Here is a 20838-nt window from a genome sequence, read left to right as displayed (position 1 = left end):
CAGAAAGTCCTATGAAGCCATTACAGACAAAGGCACCATGTTGAGGACAACTGAGAGCAATTCGAGTTCCTCAACCATTGTACAGTCCTATTGCATCAAGGACAAGATCCCAAGTCTGACCAGGAGCAACATCCAAAAATGGCAATCCAACAGATTACTGTGAGCCAGTGATAGATTTACCACAAAACAACCAACAGGGGACCCCAAAATGCAGGACAGATCTGACAAATAAATTGCAAGCTACCAATAAGAAAGCAAAATCACCTTTGCCTACTGCATAATGTGTGTGCAAAGGAGTGATAGCCTGAATCAAAGTGACATTTATTGGTTTTCTTTGCAAAGATAAACCGCATAATGCGAGTTGGTCTAAAATTGCTGCTTTATGTGTTACAAAAAGTTTCTAGGTGTGTGTTTGTGCAAATGTATGAAGGTCAGATCCTCACTGGTGTAGTACATGGTCCAGGGTGAGGGTGGAGGAGCGAGGTCATGGGGTGAGAAGGGGCATGAGTGTCACAGATGTTGGGCATTCACCAAGCATGAACACCATCCGCTCTTCTCAGCTTCACAATACTTTGTCACACTCAGTCCCGTACCACCCCTCTCCTCTCCCCAAGGCCCAGAGAATTCCCCATTCCCACCCCAGAAGACCCCATGATCCCCCCAGCTCTTCCTCATGGCCCTAAGATCCCCTCCACCCTCCCCACTGAAAATCTAGGATATGAGTGCCGAACTTCAAAGCTGCCGACACATGAAGTAGCCACTCAACTGAAGTAGGAAAGAAGGCTGAAGCTTCAAAGGAACATAAAAACGTAGAAAATAGGTGCAGCAGTAGGCCATTCAGCCCTTCTAGCCTGAACTACCATTCAATACGATCATGGCTGATTGTGCACTTTCAGTATCCCACTCCCGCATTCTGTCCATACCCCTTTAGCCACAAGGGCCATGTCCAGCACCCTCTTGAACATATCTAATGAATTGGCCCCAATAGCTTCTGTGGTAGACAGTTCCACAGGTTCACAACTCTCTGAGTGAAGAAATTCTTCCTCAACTCAGTCTGAATTGCTTATCCCTTTTTCTTAGATCATTAGTTCTGGGCTTCCCCTACATCGGGAACATGTTTCCCGCATCTAGCCTGTCCAGTCCCATCAGGGGCAGGTTAGTTAGAATCAAATCTTTAATAATCTGCAAACAGCAACTTTAAAAATATTTCTTAATGGTTGTTACTCCCTCAGCATTTCCCATATTCTGGTTTGGTTTTTAAGAATGGGTAGAAATGAGAACCCTGGAAATTGCATAAAAACGGGGTGTTCACAGAACAGTGGAGGAGGCCATTCAGCCCATCCAGCCAATGCTGCTCTCCGAAAAGACACTTAGGTTGTTTTTACTTACACTGTCTCTTCCACATGCACTATACATTTTACAAAGGACAATTTTAATAATCAGACATGGAAATGTGCACAGGGCCCCACTAATTTTAAATCTGCTACTGCTGTTAGCAATTTAAAAAACCTCAAGACATGGTCACCATTACAAAATTGGGGTATACCACCTGATTACTGTTACACTTTAAAGGCCCAGAGATTCATCAGTTCTATGCACTTACATAATGGTAACTCAACATGAACATATATTGTAAGTAGTTACACTTCTTTTAAAAGAGGGGGGAAGTGTCTTTAAAAAAGGGGGCAAAGAGTTGACATCACTAGAAAGGAAAAGTGTCATGGGATCCAGTCTTCGTTTCGCTTTTGCTTTGATCGGACAAGGCACACACAGTTCTAATGCCTTCAGACTTTACACATATGTATGATGGTACTCATGTGCCAAATCTTAATAAATGTACCCATAATGCATTTTCCCATAATCCCTTATGAGAGATTGGTTCATTGTGTCTTGTACAGTAAGTAAGTCCAAGATATTCTATCATTACAACATGGTAATGATAGATTGAATGAGCATCTTCAAGGAGAAGAGAGGGCTAAAGAATTAGAGAGGGAACTTGATAGCAAAGGGCCAAAGGAAATGAGGGCACAATCAATTTTGGAGCAATTAATATCAGAGGCAAACAAAAGGCCAGAATTGCAGGCATGCAGATATCTCAGAGGTGTGAGGCCTAAGGAGAATTTAGGGATGAGAAGGGTAAGGCCATGGAAAGATTTAAAGACAAGGATGTGAATTTTAACATTGATACATTTCTCTGACGGAAGTCTATCTGGATCAGTGACTGCTCAGGTGATTAATGAGTAAGACTTGATGTGAGTTTGGATATGGAGTCAAGTTTATGAAAGGTAATAGATGGGAGTACAGCGAGAGGTGCATTGGAATAATCCAACCTTGAGGTAATGAAGGCACCGATGAAGGTTTCAGCACTAGTTGAGTTGAGCTAGGCAATGTTACAGAATGGAAACAAGGGGGTCTTGTTGATGGAGTAAATATGTGGTCAGAAGTTTAATTTGCAAAATAAACCAAGGCCACAAATAGTCTGATTCAGTCTTAGAAAGCTACCAGGAAGAGGGTTGGAGTAAATGGTTAGGCTTTGGTCTTTCCACCATTTAGTTGGAGGAAATTTCTGCTCATTTAGTACTGCATGACAGACAATGCAGTCAGTTGGAGACAGTGAAAGGGTAGAGAGATGGTGGTGAGGTGGAAGCTGGGTGTTGTCAGTATACATGGTAGAACCTGACCCCTATTTATGGATGATGTCTTTGAGGGGCAGCATGATGAGAAATAACAGAGGGCCAAGGGTAGAAAGTTGTGAACTTTGAAGGTAGCAACACAGGAGTGAGAAAAGAAACTATACCTGGACAGATGAGAATGGAATCAGGAGAATACAGTGCCACAAACTGGATAATGTGAAGAAAGTTTGGAGGAGAATGGTGTGGTCAAAGGCAGGTTAAGAAGGTCAAAGCAGGATGTCATAGTCTTAGTCACATAGGATATCATTTTGATATTGATAAGGGCCAGATGAAGAAACCCCAGGGAGTCAAAACCAAGGATTGAATTTTCCCAATAGCACAGGGACAGGTTTAGAATCAGACCAGGATCAAAATTAGAAAATCTCATGTTGGAGCAGCTCCCTAATGATACCATGGAACTGCTAATTAGTGGCACTTAATTTCTTAAGTGCCCATGGGTGGGGAGAGGAGGAGGGTGGGTGGGCATTGGGGGCAAATTAGTGAAGCTGCTGGTGTCTTCCCATAATGAACAGGATTCCATGCGGGGATCAAAGCTGCCTTATGGCTGCAAGCAGCCTCCTGGTGGAAGATCAGGGGTCAGCAAGATTTCCTTCAATACCCTTTTACCCCAGCCTTGCAGTCGTGAGCACCAGAGGTCCACGGCTGCAGCTGCATGTCATTCTGTGGAGGGATTCTCATGTTCTCCACATTTTCAATGTACACTATGTAATCTTTTTACATTGTAATCATATCCTCTGATCAGTGATGGTGCTGCAACAGAAGCAATTTCCGTTATTGATGTGCCATAGAATTTATAAAGACAAACGTACTTAAATATATTGGTCAATTATCTGATGGCTGAATAGTGTAGTGCATTTCACCTCAATTTCCCTATTTTATGCCATTGCATTATGTATTACTTTAATACGTAAACACTGCTGATTCCATAATAGAAGGTGTGCACATACTGGCTGACTACAAGGTTTCACTGATTGCTTGCTGGGATATTGGTGACCTTAGGCATCCTTGCACTGTGGAATATGAGGGCCCATCATCTCAATCAACCATACAATATGCTGTAGTTGCTGACTGGAAGCGTCGACTTTCTGCCACTTTCCCTGAGCCTGGGGATTTAGATACTGGAAACAGTGACATCGGCCCAATAAACTGAATTCTTTTCACTTTCTGGCTCCTTTGCCCCTTCATTAAGTTTCAATTCTACACTCAGTTAGCAACCGTACACAGCCTTGAAGCTACAGGTTTAGCTATCTAAATGCCTCCCAATTGCAATTTGCAGCTGATTAAGAGGATGAGTGACACTTCCTTCTCATTGGATGCTCAGAAAATTTCAAAGGTAACTCTTCATTGTCATGCAAGCAACAATTTCCATATTTAAACAGATTAAATAGTCTATATTGAAAAAGGTTGTTCATGTCCTGGGTAAGAAATAGTTGCTGAGAACATCTGAGCATGAGAAATAGGAGCTGGAGTAGACCATACAGCCTGTTGAGCTCCTTTGCCATTCAATATGATCGTGTCTGATCTTCGATTCCAGCTCCACTTTCCAGCTGCTTTCCTTACCCCATGATTCCCTGAGAGACCAAAAATCTATCTCAGCTTTAATTATATTTAAAGAGAACTAAAAATTGACAATCCTGTGAGTGAACAAGTTTCTCCTCAGTTCAGTCCTTCATAATCCATGTGTTCTTTCGCTGCTGAGTCTGACCCCAAACCAAAGCAATGGAACACACGTTAATAAATATGCCTTTCTTCCAATGACTTAGTATTACCAATAATTCCTTATCCAACATGTAATCAAAACTTATCACGATTTCAGAATTCTTGCACCAACAGAGTTCAATACTAAATAAACTGGGTCATTTGGGTGATTAAAAGCCAGCAGAGATAAGCACAAAGGCAGGAAGATTGGTATTACCAGGAATGTGTTCACTCACTAATCTAGCTGTTTCAGTTCACAGTACAGATTTTTCCATCCCTGATATTATTATAATGTTTGCTTTTACAGCCTTTATCAACAATTTGGCAGTGCATTTAGTTCATCAGATGTGGATTAGACTGTCAGCAAAAGTTGAAATATTTAGTCAGGCACTGAACAGGCATATAAACAACTAAATAAAAAATAAATAGGGAAGGCTTAAGAATGTTGATATAAACTTGGACCTATTATTCCCTTTCAAATGAATATTCTCACTTCAGATTTGGGAAAACATGGAAGCGTGAACTGTGGATCAAATCTTATTTCAATAGATTCTTATCTGAAAATCCACACTTTCCCACTGTGTTTAGGTAACTGATTGCTCAAGTGCCAGATTTCATGTTAATGGTCACTTATAAAGATACCACTGTTTCAATAAATTATGTCCCAATATTTTTGGAATACAAGTAGAACTTGGCAGGGCTTCAGCAGCACGTGGAACAGCAGCAGCAATGTGAAAGAGCAGCAATGTGAAACAGCAGCAATGTGAAACAGCAGCAATGTGAAACAGCAGCAATGTGAAACAGCAGCAATGTGAAACAGCAGCAATGTGAAACAGCAGCAATGTGAAAGAGCAGCAATGTGAAACAGTGGCAATGTGAAACAGTGGTAATGTGAAACAGCGGCAATGTGAAACAACAACATTTGCATTGAGAAAGACAGAAATGTTTCACTCTTCAGTGATTGCGAACACCCCAAATAAATACAAATGAACTGGAAGATAACCAGTTAGTAAATATGTGACTTGAATGTGCATCCTGTGAGTGTCCACTGCACAGTATATCTGTCCAATTTCCTTTGAGATCTTCCCTCTTGTATGGCTATAATGACTTCAGAAGCCTGGCTGGAAAGAAACATAGTTTATTGCAAAATGCCATGCAAATCACTGCCATGGTGTATACACACACTAATCCCTTCCTGGGACTATTGTTCAGCAGGCCCAGTCTTGGGCCTGCCTTATAAATGGCTCAGCTGATGAGTTCCAGCTGGGCAGGCCACTGTCTGTCACCAGGGGGCCTCACGCTGAATGAGCCCCGCAGTGAGGTCAATCAGAGCTTTCCCATGGACCTTGTGGGGATTATCACTATACATAAACCAAATAATTGATCAAGTTCAAAACAGATTTCTAACAGTTTTCTTTAAAAATGCTATGGGTTGCATATTGCATACTTTAGGGATGGGTGTGATTCGGACATAAAGGTGTGTGGATTCTGGCTCCCACCCTTGCCTTTGAAAGATGTTGGATATTAGAGCCAGTGACCTATTGATGATTGCCAGTGGGAGCTGGCCAATATCGGGCAGGAAGGGTTAGCAGCGTACCCATTTGGAAGTTGGAATGTCCAAGGATGAGGATTCAGACTGTGGACCAGAAGCCAGTCATGTCTACTTATTTAAAAGTACAGGACTTTGGTAGCTGAACCAGAAAGCAGTCTTTGGAGGTGTGAGTTTCTTGTCTTGGAGAATGTAATTTCCAATGGATTATTACAGTGGGTAAGGGCTTGATTATAAATGTGGATGACTATTCTGTTAGTTTGGAAGCATTCAAGACCTTTGCCATGGAAGAAAAATATTTGAATGCAGCTGACCCATTCCTCTGATGAATAGCAAGTGTTCAGGGAGATGTAAATCAACCCTTTAACTCTCTTCATCTTCCCACAGGTGGCTAGAAAATGGAGCCACAAGCAGCGAGGGTCCCACGCCAAGAATGGCTGAAGATTTGATGATGAATACCTGCGAATTCTCCTCCAGACAGATAGGAAGGAAGTCCTCATGCCCAGGGTTGGGAAGGGGACACCTCCCAGCCAGACAAAAGCAGCCGGGATAAAGGACACAGCAGAGGTCAGCAACATTGGGGTCATCCAGCAAATTTGGCTGCAATGCTGGAGAGGTTCAATGACTGTCTGAGGTTTGTAAGCGTGACTGTGTCACCATTCTGGAGATGGACATAAATGGAAGGATGTGATGTGAGTCAATTATGGAATTGTCTTTTGTTGTGCCCAAATGTGTGCAAGGTGGCATGATGTAGATGTGCCACTCTGCTTGGCAATGGGTTATAGGGGAGGGGGCAAGGTGAGAGCTATAACACCTGTTGATTGGCACAGAGCATTGAGAAAGTGTACTGCCAACAAAGGATATAATGGGCACATATTGAAGGGATAATTGCATTACGTTTTCCCTCTTTATTTGCAGGAGGAGGGTGCACAATGCCAGAGGGAAAAACAGGACCAGTGGTGATGTGTGTCCCAAACATGGCCATCCTGACAGCCATTGAGGAGGAGGATCCCAACAATTGGAGCCAGCCACAGGTTGAGATGAGGTTCCCTGGACTAGTAAGATTCCAGAAGTTCATATCTATGGTTCCTGCAAGCAGTAATGAATGGGCTGGGGAGAGGAGTCTGTTTGAAACTGGGAAAGCTGCCCTTTTCCTTCAGATCAGGGTACCCTTAGCCTGCCCCACCAACATGGCATTGTGTGCCCTGCCTCTTCCATTCTTTTTCAAACTGCTTGGACATTTGGTGAGAAGAGCCAGCAAGGTAGCTGGTGGACTAAAAATATTTCATTTTAAAAAACCATAAAATTCTGCCCAGTGATTTTTTTTAAGTAAAGTTGGCAACTTTGGTTAAATATGGTTTTGTCACAAGATCCCCTGCCTCTCATTGGCTATCCAATGAAATAGTCTTTTACTCCCATCTCCAATATTTCTATATCAAATAAAATGTGACAAGTCAAATGCAGAAAATGGAAGATAAACACTTTTTAAAAAATCCCTTCTGACATTTTTTCGAGATTGCTGAAGGGTTAACAACCAATATTGCCAATGCTGAAAGGTCGGAAACATGTTTCCACAAACAGCAATGAGATCAATGACCAATGGAAGAATTGTTGATGGTGCTGCCTAAAAGACAAACTTTGGTCAGTGTGCAAGGAGAATTCTCTTGCTTTTTTACAAATCATGGTAAAAGGTGCTTTAGTCTCACCTGGGAGACCAAAGTAACTTTAACCGTTTCAGTTGAATTGTGAGCCAAGATATGGCTGAAGCTTTGGGAGTTGGGCTTGAACCCAAAGCATTTGTACTCAGAAAAAATGATACCAGTAAGCCAAGGCTGATACCCAAAAGAAATTCAGGCTCAAGTTGGACATTAATATGTGCCATAGTGGGCAGGCTTTAAAGTGGGATGTGTTTCAACTAATGAATCGGCATCAATGTCCTGGTGAAAGGGAATACAGCACAATAAGAGATTATTTAAATTGGTAGGGCTTGAGAAGAAATCTTAGAACATATGGGGAGGGATTAGTAGTAAGCATAATGAAGGAAGCATAACAGAATATAATGGAATTCTAAAATAGAAAGCTCAAGGTAATGAAGAGATAAACCTAGAGCAGCAGAAGAATGGCCAGGATTGCAATACTGATGTACAAATGTATTTTTTAAATCACTAATTAATACCCCTTTTTGGATATTTTGTTTTATCTCTCCAAGTAGAAATTTTATTCATTTTCTTTTAGTTTTTCTACTTGTCATGCCACTGAGAAAACAGACTATCATCTGCTCCCAGATCTTAGTTAGTTCTGCTCTACAACTGGTCTCTAAACTCAAGGAATGTAGCAGAGTGACTAATTCCTTGATTTTTCTTTCCTTTCTGTGGGGTGCTTGGACTTTACTCTGCAATAGCCCATAATTACTTGGCTGAGTTTGGCAACCAGCCGTGTGGAGACCCAAACTGCCTCAATTTGGTTTCTTTGTTTCACCATAAACATTAGAGAAAACATTAGCAGAGAAACACTGTTTTTCTAAGTTGTATTCAAATTGAATAATAAGTAAAAATGAATATTTGATTCAAGTATCTAAACAAAATAACAAATAGTTGACATATACCTCTAATTATATTGTTCTCAATATTCTGGGTTCAAGTAATTGATAGGGTTCCTGTATTTTAAAACTGTTCTGGTAATACTTCTAAAAATAATTGCAGTGACGTAAAATACTTTGGCTACCACCCTGCTGTAAAAGTAATAATATATAAATTATTCCAGATTGTGGGTGATGGCTGTGATAGCTACATCATTTGATGGAAGTAGCATTAATCCGGTATTACTGTGGGATATTAAATAACATAATTACCTTAATTATAAATGAACAAATTAACTTTTCAAATCCAGTAATGGAAGATGTTTAAATTCCAAATGTGTTCTGGCAAAAGTAATTGGCTCCCACAGCTTAGCTTTAACTGCTGTCTGCAATTTTAACTGAACACTTAGCCCTGCTGTTTATTCTGGTGGACATTGCAGGATAGAAACAAGTCTTAGGGAGAAATATAAAACAGATGTCATCTGTAATACACCTCACCTGATACTGAAACAAAAACAGAAAATGCTGGACAATCTCAGTAGGTCTGACAGCATCTGTGGAAAGAGAATAGAACCAATGTTTCAAATCTAGATAATCCTTTTTCCAGAACTAAGAGCGAAGATAATCACCTGGAATCTGAAATAAAACAGAAAATGCTGGAAAATCTCAGCAGGCCTGACAGCATCTGTGGAGAGAGAATAGAGCCAATGTTTCAAGTCTGGATGACCCTTGGTCAGAGCTAAGAGCTAAAGAAAATTGCAGTATTTTGCTTACAACTGATATTGAGTTTTACTGAAATCGGTGGAAAGTATGGGATATCTAACCGGCATCCCTGGTTTACACTACTGATTGAAATGAATTTTTATTTCATTATTGACTTTTTTCCTGCAGATTGGCTTGTAAAACAATAACTGTTAGCTTGTATGCCAAAGCTCTACGGAGGAAGAAGTACAAGCATTTGTCTCACTGCTATTACCACAGTGCAACACCATGTAGAAGGCACTAATGCTCAGATAAATAAGAGTAGGAGTTAGCTATTGAGCCAGTCAGGTCTTCTCCACCATTCAACGCAATCATGGCTGATATGCGTTGATAGTCACGCAAACCTGTAGCAATGTCTCACTCATAAGGAAGCAACTCTTAGCCCTTATCTGAATATCATGCAGTCAGTTCATTTGTTTTAATTGTTAGGTTTTACTGAAATCTCGTGGTGGGCAGTAGTTTCTAGTCAATGTTAACTTTGAAGTACACTTTTAACTCAACATTTTAGGCAGTTTTTTTAAGTATTTATTGCACAACATCTAGTTATGGGGCAGGCCAAATGGACCAATGACTCTATTCCCATCTACCATTTATATACATTCATATGTTATTTGCTAAATGTCGTAAATTCATAAAATATTCCATGTAATTGCATGAAGATGATTTAAAAAGTTAAAAACAGCTAGCACTATCCATATCAATGTTAATGGATTACTTAAGAAATAGGAGCAGGAGTGGCTATTGAGTCCATCAGGTCTCCTCCACCATTCAATGCAATCATGGCTGATCTACTCCTTCTGCATCATTTTCCTGCAGTATCCTTATATTCATTTATGTTTCTAATATGCAGCAACCTATCAATCTCAGTCTTGAACACACTCAATGACCGGACCCCTACAACCTCAAGGATGGAGAATTCCAAAAATTCACCATCCCCAGAGTGAAGAAATTCCTATTAATTTCAGTCCTAATTTATTTTTATTTATTGATTAGTCACAAGTAAGTTACATTAAGACTCTGGCTCCTGTTCAGGTACACTAAGGGAGAATTTAACATGGTCAATGCACCTAACCAGCACATCTTTTGGATGGAAGGAAACCGGAGCACCTGGAAAAAACCCATGCGGACACAGGGAGAATGTGCAGACTCCACATAGATAGTGACCCAAGCCGGGAATCGAACATGGGTCCCTGGCACTGTGAGGCAGCAGTGCCAACCACAGTGCCACCATGCCACCCTAAATGATCTGCAACTTATCCTGAGCTCTGAGCACTTATCCGGGCTCGAAACATTGGCTCTATTCTCTGTCTGTCAGACCTGCTGAGGTTTTCCAGCATTTTCTATTTTTGTATCCTGAGACTGTGTTGCCCATCTTCATTTGTGTTTAGGAATTTTGGCTGGGAGGCCAAATTTTCCGTTTTCACTCGCAACAGATTCTGCCACAGACAAGACCAGAGAATCCCACCCATTCATTCTGCATCTATCCTGCCCAGTACATTCAGGATTCTGTAAGGTTCAATGAAGTCACCTCCTTCTTCTAAACATTGGAGAACATAAGCCCAAGTAATAGGATAATAATTCTAAATTTTAAAAGAGTAAGGCAGACATGCAAGGGTTTAGCCCTGAGGAATAGCAATGCCACAGATGTTTAATGACCTCACATTGGCATCAAGGTCTGTCAATACATCATTAGATGCCTTATCCTACCAACTGCACTACTAGCAACCGTACCCCATCAATCACCTATCAGCAATCCTTATCAATCAGGACTCATACCTGACATTCAAATGCTTAACCTCACCCTAACATAATTAACACTGCAGCAAGACTCACATCACATCTTATGAAGGCATGGCCAGTGGCAGTGCTAAATCCATTGAAGTTGATGGTATACATAATCTTCCATCACATTTCTCCCCTATCCCATTTTTTATGAGTTAAAAACTCTTGGTAGCGTAAGTATGCATTTTTTCCTTCTCCCTTCACAATAAGATCACTTTCCTTTTCAGATATCCAAGAAATGCAACCTTATCAGGCTGTGGAGGAAGACCAAGAAGACAGTGATGATAATGACAGTACAATCACTTGATTTCAACCTTGTAACCACCAGTTCAGATAGCAACATTGCGCGTACCTTATGGAAAGCCTAGAGATGTGATTTGAAAGTGGCGAGATACTGAGTATAAATGCATTGCAATTAAGGAAGCGGCAAGGATGGCACAGTTGTCAGATCCCTTGAGGACAAACTTGATGCAAATTATGCTGAGGTCTTTGATGGGCCAGAGTACAGAAGAAGGCTGATGAGCATTCACAACAAAATACATGGTTCATTTGGAAACCATTCAGGAAACCTGTGTTCAAAATAAAAGACAACTCTGATTTTAGTTGCAGAGCAACTCAATATTTAATTATGTTCAAATGGTAGGCATTAATTGGGAATTCACCTGTGCTCTTAAGGAGCAGGCTGAAACTAGTGAGGAGGTGCAATGCTTGTAATTCATACCTCTGTAAATAAAATCATATGAAGTGTGCAAAGATCAGTCACGTTTCAGTTCTTTTCCACCTGGCTATTTGAACTGGAATTTGGCACAAGGCTTTGTACAGAGTTTGGAGCCCATCTTTTCCAGTATGCAAACACTTACAGCTACAAACGTTAGACAGTGTCTGATGGCTGATGCCTCAACTTGCATTGCAGCACCAGTAGCTCCCACTAAATGTATGGCTGCTATATTGGATGCTCAGGCTAATATCATGAAATGTCAGCTTGCTGCCATGCAAGCTCAGACTCTGTCACCGTCACTGTGAATACCAGGGCTCAGAAGGGATGTCAGTGCAGTCCAACAAACTGTCCTCCAACAGATTAATATGATTGCTCAGGTACCAGGATTCGCAACCCGCGTCTGTGACTCCTCCAGCTCCCTTGCTATTATCAGCCAGCCCAGTCTGTTGCGGCCATGCAAAATGGTAAGGTTGAAACTGAATCTTCTAGGCCCACAGTTATTCAAGGTTCTCCTGCAAGACCATCTCTTGTCAGTAACATTCACCAGTCATGCTGCTGAAGGAAGCATTTCTTGGGGCAGTAATACAAGGAAAATTAGATGGAAGACAGGCACTCGAGGAAAGTAGAAAGGATTAATTTAAGGTTGAGTGAAGTATGGTTTGATTGAATTTACAAATATGGTTCAGAATGTATGTCATGTCCAGTAAGGATATTATACTCCTAAGGTTCTGTGATTTTGGCACTGGCAAAGAACTAACTGAGATTTCTGGAAAATGATATTGGAATAGGGTAGGTTAGATGGGCTTTAGATTGGTTTCACAGTCGGCACAACATCGAGGGCCAAAGGCCCTGTACTACACTGTAAAGTTCTATATTCTACGCTCTTAAAATGTAAATGTGGAACACCGTCCCTTGAAAAGACATCAAAATATGAAACCACTTGTGAATTGACACCTCATTTTGACTAGATAGTCACCAAAGCTCAAAATTAATAGCCCTCCCTCCCCATACCCCATACTCAATGTTTGCACTTCAATACTGCATAACATCTTTAACTGAGGCAGTGAATGTTGGGCATTTACACTGATTCAGCCCTTCACTGAAAACAGAGTTTTCTATGTCCCAGTGACAGCATCATTGATACTTCACTGTAGGGGATTTAAGTAAAAGCCATCTCCTTCTATTATTTTACACAATGCAAGAGGTTAGCTCAGTGTAAGATCACTTACAGTTTTCTATTTATTAAAGGGCACGCTAAATCAAATGAGAAATCTGTGCTGCGCTATTTTGAGAGATATTCTGGTTCTTCATTGTCCCACACAAATATCAGGGATTTGGCAACATTTTTTAAAATTATTGAAATGTAAAAGATTCCCAAGATTTTGACTCCAGGGATTTATAAACAAAATCCAAATTAATCAGTAGGATTCAATAGCAGACTTGAGTATTATCATATTTCCATAAATCTTCAAAAATGCCAATATTTACACACAATTATAGAGTTGAGTTAGACAGAAAGCAAATGAGGAAAAAGGCAATTAATACAAAAAGCAAACATTGTCAACTGGACTAGTTCTTTCTCTAAATAATGCATTATTTATTTCCTGATCATTATTTGGAGAGAAATCTTAAACACAGCTGTGACAATTTTTGCACAGGCTTGCAGTTATGCACACGTTTTATGATGGGTCTAATTTTTGATCTCAGGTGGGTCCTGGGAAAAATGGTCCCACCCAAGAATGCCACATTGATTCATCAGATCAGATCGAAGGTATTTGCAGATGAAGCTCAGAGGCAAATTTGCCAAACCTGTGCTGCCTCGGCGAGTTACGCTGCTGTCTGTTAGTTTTATCAAATGTTTTGCATATGATAGTCTGAATTTATTCAGCCTCTGGTCTAAAGTTGGCTCTGCTTTTCATGTTGTCTGGATGATTGACTGACAGCATACTTTTTTGTTGTTAACACTGCTGGCAGTGTTGAGTACAAATAGCTGAAAGCCATTTCCATCAGTGGAGTTTGTCACTTGGTATCAGACAAACAACTTCAAAAGCAGATCTAAGTTTGCATTTAATCAGCAAGACTAGACATTTGAAGGCCCAGATTGCAAAGCAGCATCACAATCCAAAGGCAGCCTTCTTAACTGCAGAGGGTTTTTCAAAGGAGCTGCCACTCAAATGTTAATTCATTGTAAGTGTGCCGATGTGAAATCTATTTTGCAATTTCACTCTCTTTATTCCTGTGATCCAGGTTTGAATCTAGCCCAGAATGAGATCGCCACCCACCCTCTCTGCTGGCTATGTATGAAAAGAGTGCGGCCAGCCTACTGAGTTGTTCTCACTGCATAAAACTGTCCCACTTTCAGTATTCATTGGCAATCTCACTCTGACAGACAACAGAAGTGGAGAATTTATGGCACAGAAATGCCTGGTAGTTGACTATTGTGAGACTGGAGAGAAGAAACTTTGTCAAGACTGACTCTGATCATAGTGTGGTGTGAACAAATAACAGGTTTTTCTTTCAAAATATACAGCTTACAGCTAAGCACATGGGCCTATTCAAATAATTCTGTAATAGGTTATATTTTGGTAAATTTTGTAATTCTGTTTTGCGCAATCCACATCTAACTGGACAGGATCTAGTACACATTAGTAATGGCTGTTTTTACATTTAACTGCAATAGGTTGACTGCTAATACGTTCAGTAAGGATGAAATGAGAATTTTTCAGCAACATGTTACAATAATCACGTTCTCTTAGAGTCACAAAGTCATAGAGGTTTACAGCATGGAAACAAGCCCTTTGGCCCAACTTGTCCATGCCGCCCCTTTTTTTAAAACCCCTAAGCTAATCCCAATTGCCCACATTTGGTCCATATCCCTCTATACCCATCGTACTATCTAAGTGCTTTTTAAAAGACAAAATTGTACCCGTCTCTACTACTACCTTTGGTAGCTTGTTCCAGATATTCACCACTCTCTGTGTGAAAAAAATTGCCCCTCTGGACACTTTTGTATCTCTCCCCTCTCATCTTAAACCTATGCCCTCTAGTTTTAGACTCCCCTACCTTTGGGAAAAGGTATTGACTACCTAGCTGATCTGTGCCTCTCATTATTTGATAGACCTCTATAAAATTACCCCTCAGCCTCCTACGCTGCAGAGAAAAAAGTCCCAGTCCATCCAGACTCTCCATATAACTTAATCCATCAAGTTCCAGTAACATCCTAGTAAATCTTTTCTGCACTTTTTCTAATTTAATAATATCCTTTCTATAATACGGTGACCAGAATTGCACACAATATTCCAAGTGTGGCCTTGCCAATGTCTTGTACAACTTCAACAAGACATTCCAACTCCTGTATTCAATGTTCTGACCGATGAAACCAAGCATGCCAAATGCCTTCTTCACCACTCTGTCCACCTGTGACTCCACTTTCAAGGAGCAAGGAACATGTATCCCTAGATTTCTTTGTTCTGTAACTCTCCCCAGTGTCCTACTATTAACTGAGTAAAACCTGCCCTGGTTCAATCTACCAAAATGCATCACCTCGCATTTGTCTAAATTAAAATCCATCTGCCATTCGTCAGCCCACTGGCCCAATTGATCAAGATCCCATTGCAAATGGAGATAACTTTCTTCACTGTCCACTATGCTACCAATCTTAGTGTCATCTGCAAACTTACTAACCACGCCTCCTATATTCTCATCCAAATCATTAATATAAATGACAAATAACAGTGGACCCAGTGGACCCAGCACTGATCCTTGAGGCACACTGAAGGTGTTCGAAGGTCTTCCTTTCTCTTATTTGAGCATTTTTTTGTTGCAACTTATAAATACTTTCTAAACTGGATTTTTAAAAATTTGACTAATATATTCGTGCAACCCAGTCTGTTATTTTATATAGTGTTTATACTCACTGTCTAAGTTAGGACATGATAAATGGTCCAAAGTCAAGTTACCAGAAGTTCAGAATCAATTCTAGAACCATGTCTCTAAAATCCTGCTCAGAACCTGCTTCTGTGTTATGCAGGAGAAATAAAGAGTGTGGACACCCTTAACTTTGGGTTGGTCCTTTGTTCCAAGATTTTAGAATTCCCAACAATTCCACTATGGTAATAAGGAGTGCTTGTGCATCAGTTTATACCGGCAGCAGAAGTTAAGTTAGAATTTTATCTGAAAGTTTTGGATGGTGGGAGTCCAAGCATTGATTGGCAGCAGTTGGAACTTCCATCCACGGTCCTGTTGGCCAACAGCTCTCTCACCCTTAGAAGCATAGCACAGCAATGGCTGAGAGAGGCATCTGGAAACTGAATTCAGGAAGCCAATGTGAGGTAAGTGGCCAGCGTCCCAAAGAGGGAAGGATAGAGTGTACTTGTGTCAGGAGAGGGTAGGTAATGCCCTGGAGGTCATGGGGATGTGAGAGTGGTAATCAAGGGACTAATCCGGGCGCAACCCGCTCCATGGATAGTGTCAGGTAGGGAGTTTGACTGGGGCGGTACACCTGTCACACCATAACGCAGGTGTCCTAAGGTGAGCTCAGGGAGGACAGAAACCTCCCATGGAGCAGAAGGGTAAAAGCTCACTTGATCTTGATTTTCAGGTCTGGGAGGAGAGAGGTGTCCAGTCCACGAGGGGAGGGTATCCCCAATCAGAAGGAGGCTTCCGCTGAAGGCATTCCTCCTCACCACACCTTTCTGCCTGAGGTAGTGACCAGTGGTTTTTTTTTTATTTCCGCTCCTCAGCTATCCAGCATCCGCCTGCTGGATAATTATGGGACAGGAAAAAGCCATTATGTGGCCATTTAAAGGCCTTAATAGGGGCTGAGTTCCTGCCTGCCCCACTGTTAAATTGTGCCTGGGTTAGGGCGGGCAGGAATCCAGATGGAATCCTGTCCTTGGAATTTTAAGCTCCCTCATGTCCCAAGAACCACTGGGAGAGAAGTGTAATATTCAGGCCCTTGTTTTTAGAGTACCTGGATCAGAAAGTTAAGTACAATCTCTGCAAAAAATAATCAATAAGGAATTCAGGAGAAAACTTTGTCCAGAGAATTCATTACCGTCCTGGGCTCACTAATGATATAGAAATGAAAATTTCCAAATGGTAATCAGCCCTGTGCTGATTTCCGACGTGAGGCTGATTACATTTTAAATAAGTGCCTGGGAAGTCACGCTTAGCTGGGCACCAGACACAAATTCTGCTACAGGATCTCCCCTGACCCGCTGCACTATTCAAGTAACACAGAGGGGTGGAAAATCATGCCCACTGTGCGTGTGCAGAAGGGTTCCTATTGTCCCTTGTTCATGAGGGTGAATCTCCTCCCTTGGAAGAGCCTGGAACTATCTCATCTTCTCCTCCTTCTGTCCTGTCTGCATGCAATTATGAAGGCAGCAATCAGTGCAGCACTCCTGATGGTCCTCTCTCTGCAGCATGAACAGAAGAATGGCATAAGTCAGCATGAGGTTTCAAAGGTCCTTTCTCTTCCCATGATAACTAACCAGTTGCTGTGTGTTAAAAGGCTTGATACTGGTATATACAAGTGCTCCTTCTTGAAATCCTCCCAGGCACATTTCAAGATGACCCTTCCCCCAACATTTTAGAGGAGGAAACTACATTCTTTGCCACTAAATATTTAGTGAGGAACTGAGATTATTTAGAGTGGGGATGGAGAAACTTCTCATGTTTGAACTCGCCAGCAGAACAATTGTAACCAGCATGTGGGGAGAGTTAAATCACCCTATTGCTCTGACTTTCTTCTTGTTCTGAGGAATTTCAAAGCTGTGACCAAGGGATTAAAACAAGGTAATTGATTAGTGTCCCCTCTTGGTATTTATCTCACAGGAGTGCCCTCCATTTGCACCTTTCCTGCATTGTGAATAAAGGACTCATAATCTGCCTCAGCTATGCATCTCTCCTCATAAGAACATAAGAAATAGGAGCAGGAGTAGGCCATCTAGCCCTTCGAGCCTGCCCCGCCATTCAATAAGATCATGGCTGATCTGTCGTGGCTCAGTTCCACATTCCCGCCCTCTCCCCATAACCCTTAATCCCCTCTCTTACCAAAAACCCATCAACCCGCGTCTTAAAAATATTTAGCGAGGCAGCCTCCACCACTTCAACGGGCAGAGAATTCCAGAGATTCACCACCCTTTGAGTGAAGAAGTTCCTCCTCAACTCCGTTCTAAACTGCCCCCCCTTTATCTTGAGGCTGTGCCCCCTAGTCCTACTGTCTTTTTTGAGCGGGAAGAGTCTCTCCACCTCTATCCTATCCATCCCATTCATCATCTTATACATCTCAATGAGATCTCCCCTCATTCTTCTAAACTCTAACGAGTACAAGCCTAGTTTATTCAGCCTCTCCTCATAGCTCAACCCCCTCAACTCCGGTATCAGCCTAGTAAACCTCCTCTGCACTCCCTCCAAGGCCAAAATATCTTTGCGCAGATGCGGCGCCCAAAACTGCACACAGTACTCCAGCTGCGGCCTCACCAATGCCCTATACAGCTGCAGCAAGACCTCCCTACTTTTATATTCAATCCCCCTCACTATGAAGGCCAGCATCCCATTCGCCTTCCTGACCACCTGCTGCACCTGCAAGCTGGGTTTTTGCGACTCATGCACAAGGACCCCGAGGTCCCTCTGCACCGTCGCCTGCTGCAGTTTTTCACCACATAAGTAATAGTCCTTCCTACCATTCTTCCTACCAAAGTGGACCACCTCACACTTGCCAACATTAAATTCCATTTGCCATTTCCTGGCCCATTCGCCCAGCCTATCTATCATGTTGGCTGGCCCATACTCTGCCCCCCCCCTGTGCAATGCACCAATGGTCCCAGAGGAACTCACCAACTGAGTTCATCCTCATTTCAATTGTTTACTGACCAATCATTTCATGTTGTAAGATAGCGGTGCTGAGGTCTCACCACTAGACCTGCTTATCCCCTCCCCATGTGAGTGCAGGAATCCCTCCAGAAGTCCTGCTGGAGCAGGATGTTGAGGTTTCCCTCACTCCAAGGCTTCTCAATTCTTACACTCACAACATTGACCCCACTGTGATCACAGATTTGCACGCAGACCTTGCCCCTCCTCATCTTGAGATCACTGGCAAAGTGTGATTTAGGAACCCTCACACCATACCCCCACACTACCTGTTCCCTATCTATCAGCTGCAGATACCTCCCTGGACTGAGTTTTCCACCTGTGGCCCATGAGCATGCTTGAAATACTGCTGAACCAACACACGTGATGTTATGTCCACATCCTGCAGATAACTTTCTGAGCACGTCTGAGACTGGACTGTAATGCCTTCCCCCTTCTTGGACCAAGGAGGGGCTTGGCACAATAAGCAATGTAAAGAGAAATGGTTCCTCAGTTCGCAAGCCTCTCATTTTGGCCCTAAGTTGTTAGAGATTCTCATGATACTTTCTGCTCCCGTCCACAAAGACACCCACTGCAGGAAGAATGGAAAATCCCAAATAACATTTCCAAGTTTTCTGACAACTTTAGACGCATTAACCCTGACTGCCTCCACATCAAAACTCAACTGAGTTAATTAAACAGAAATTGCTTTAACAAGTTTGTGCAGGTCTTCCTTAATTAATTCACGCTTGCCTAAGTGACTGCTAATTTTGTCCCAGATTATTGTTTAGAAATAAACTGAGAGTGCCATAGTTGTTGTGTTTATCCTGACACATTTTTTGAACAAGGGTGTAGCATTTCCAAATCTCTAATTCTCTGGCAGCAGCCCTATATTGAAGGAGGATTGGATGATTATGACCAGTGTTCTGAGATTTCTCCTTCTACTTTTACTCTGGGTGTGGGACCTGGTCCTTAGACAGTCTGTGGACATACCCTGGTATCTGCTTAACACTTAATACTACTTTGAAACAGGTCATAGGGTAGGTATGTTACCCTGAGGCATGATTCCAACTTCTCTTTCACAAGACAGAGTCTAGCACATGACTGACTGACTGATGTCAGTAGTACATCATCATCTGGACTATATATTATCATATTTCATCTATTAAACCTATTCACTACAGCCTATACCTCTGCAATTTCCACCCTTACTTCCCTCAGCATTTTTTAGGTGCATTCTATTCTGGTGACTTATTATTTTTTAAGTATAGCAGTCTTTCTAATAGCTCCTCTTTATTAATTGATAGTCCATTCAGTAACTCAATAATGTCTTCTTTTGGCCGCATCATCTCATCTAGTACCTCAGCTATGTCCTCTACCTAGATGCACAAACCCCCTTTTATCTCTATCTGGCCCTGTCCTCCTCTGACAACTGTTATACTGTACAGATGCCAACAGAAGACTTGGAATTCCTTTTATGTTAGATGCCAGTCTCTTCTCATACCCTCTCTTTGTCACTCTTATTTCCTTTCTAACTTCCCTTCCGAACTTCTTATATTCAGTTCGGTTCTCAGTCACATTATCAGTCTGGCATCTATCAATTGCCCCCTACTTCTGCTTCATTTTACTTTCTTTCTGGATTTGTTTCTTTGGGACTCACTTAGTTATTTTCTTCTTATTCTCCTATCTAATCTACGTCTTGACAGTTTCTGGCAGAGGTCAGACTAATAGGCAATTTGCTCCCAGGCCTTCAGCAATTCCCCTTGGAAGTAGGAGTGGAGAAGAACAATGCGGAATACTCACTCATTACTGAGTTGAGGCACTTGGTCTCCACTTAGCATTTTCACACATCGCTGTGGTTTTGATCAAGAATTCAGCAGAATAAGTGACAGAACTGCATCCCACTGCTTTGTGGAGCCGTGCCACCTTTAATCTTCAGCAGTTTTAGCTGGATTTCTGACAATTTTTGAGTAAAATTATTTTCACACCTCATTCAGCTTGTGATCTATGACTGTATTGGTTGCCAACCATCTGTTCATTCCTTTGACTTGTTTTTTTAAGTTGCTTATGGATTTATATAACTTTCACTTTCAAAACCTTGATAGCATTATTGTCACGGAACAGAGACTGATACAATGTATTCCTAAAACTACCTAATCCATTTTTTAAAATTTCTTATTTTTAAACTGGTCTCTCCTGCTTA

The sequence above is a fragment of the Carcharhinus amblyrhynchos genome, chromosome 5 (assembly GCF_965287045.1).
Source record: "Carcharhinus amblyrhynchos chromosome 5, sCarAmb.v2.hapA, whole genome shotgun sequence".
Lineage (NCBI taxonomy): Eukaryota > Metazoa > Chordata > Chondrichthyes > Carcharhiniformes > Carcharhinidae > Carcharhinus > Carcharhinus amblyrhynchos.
Note: the sequence above shows the minus strand (reverse complement) of the source record.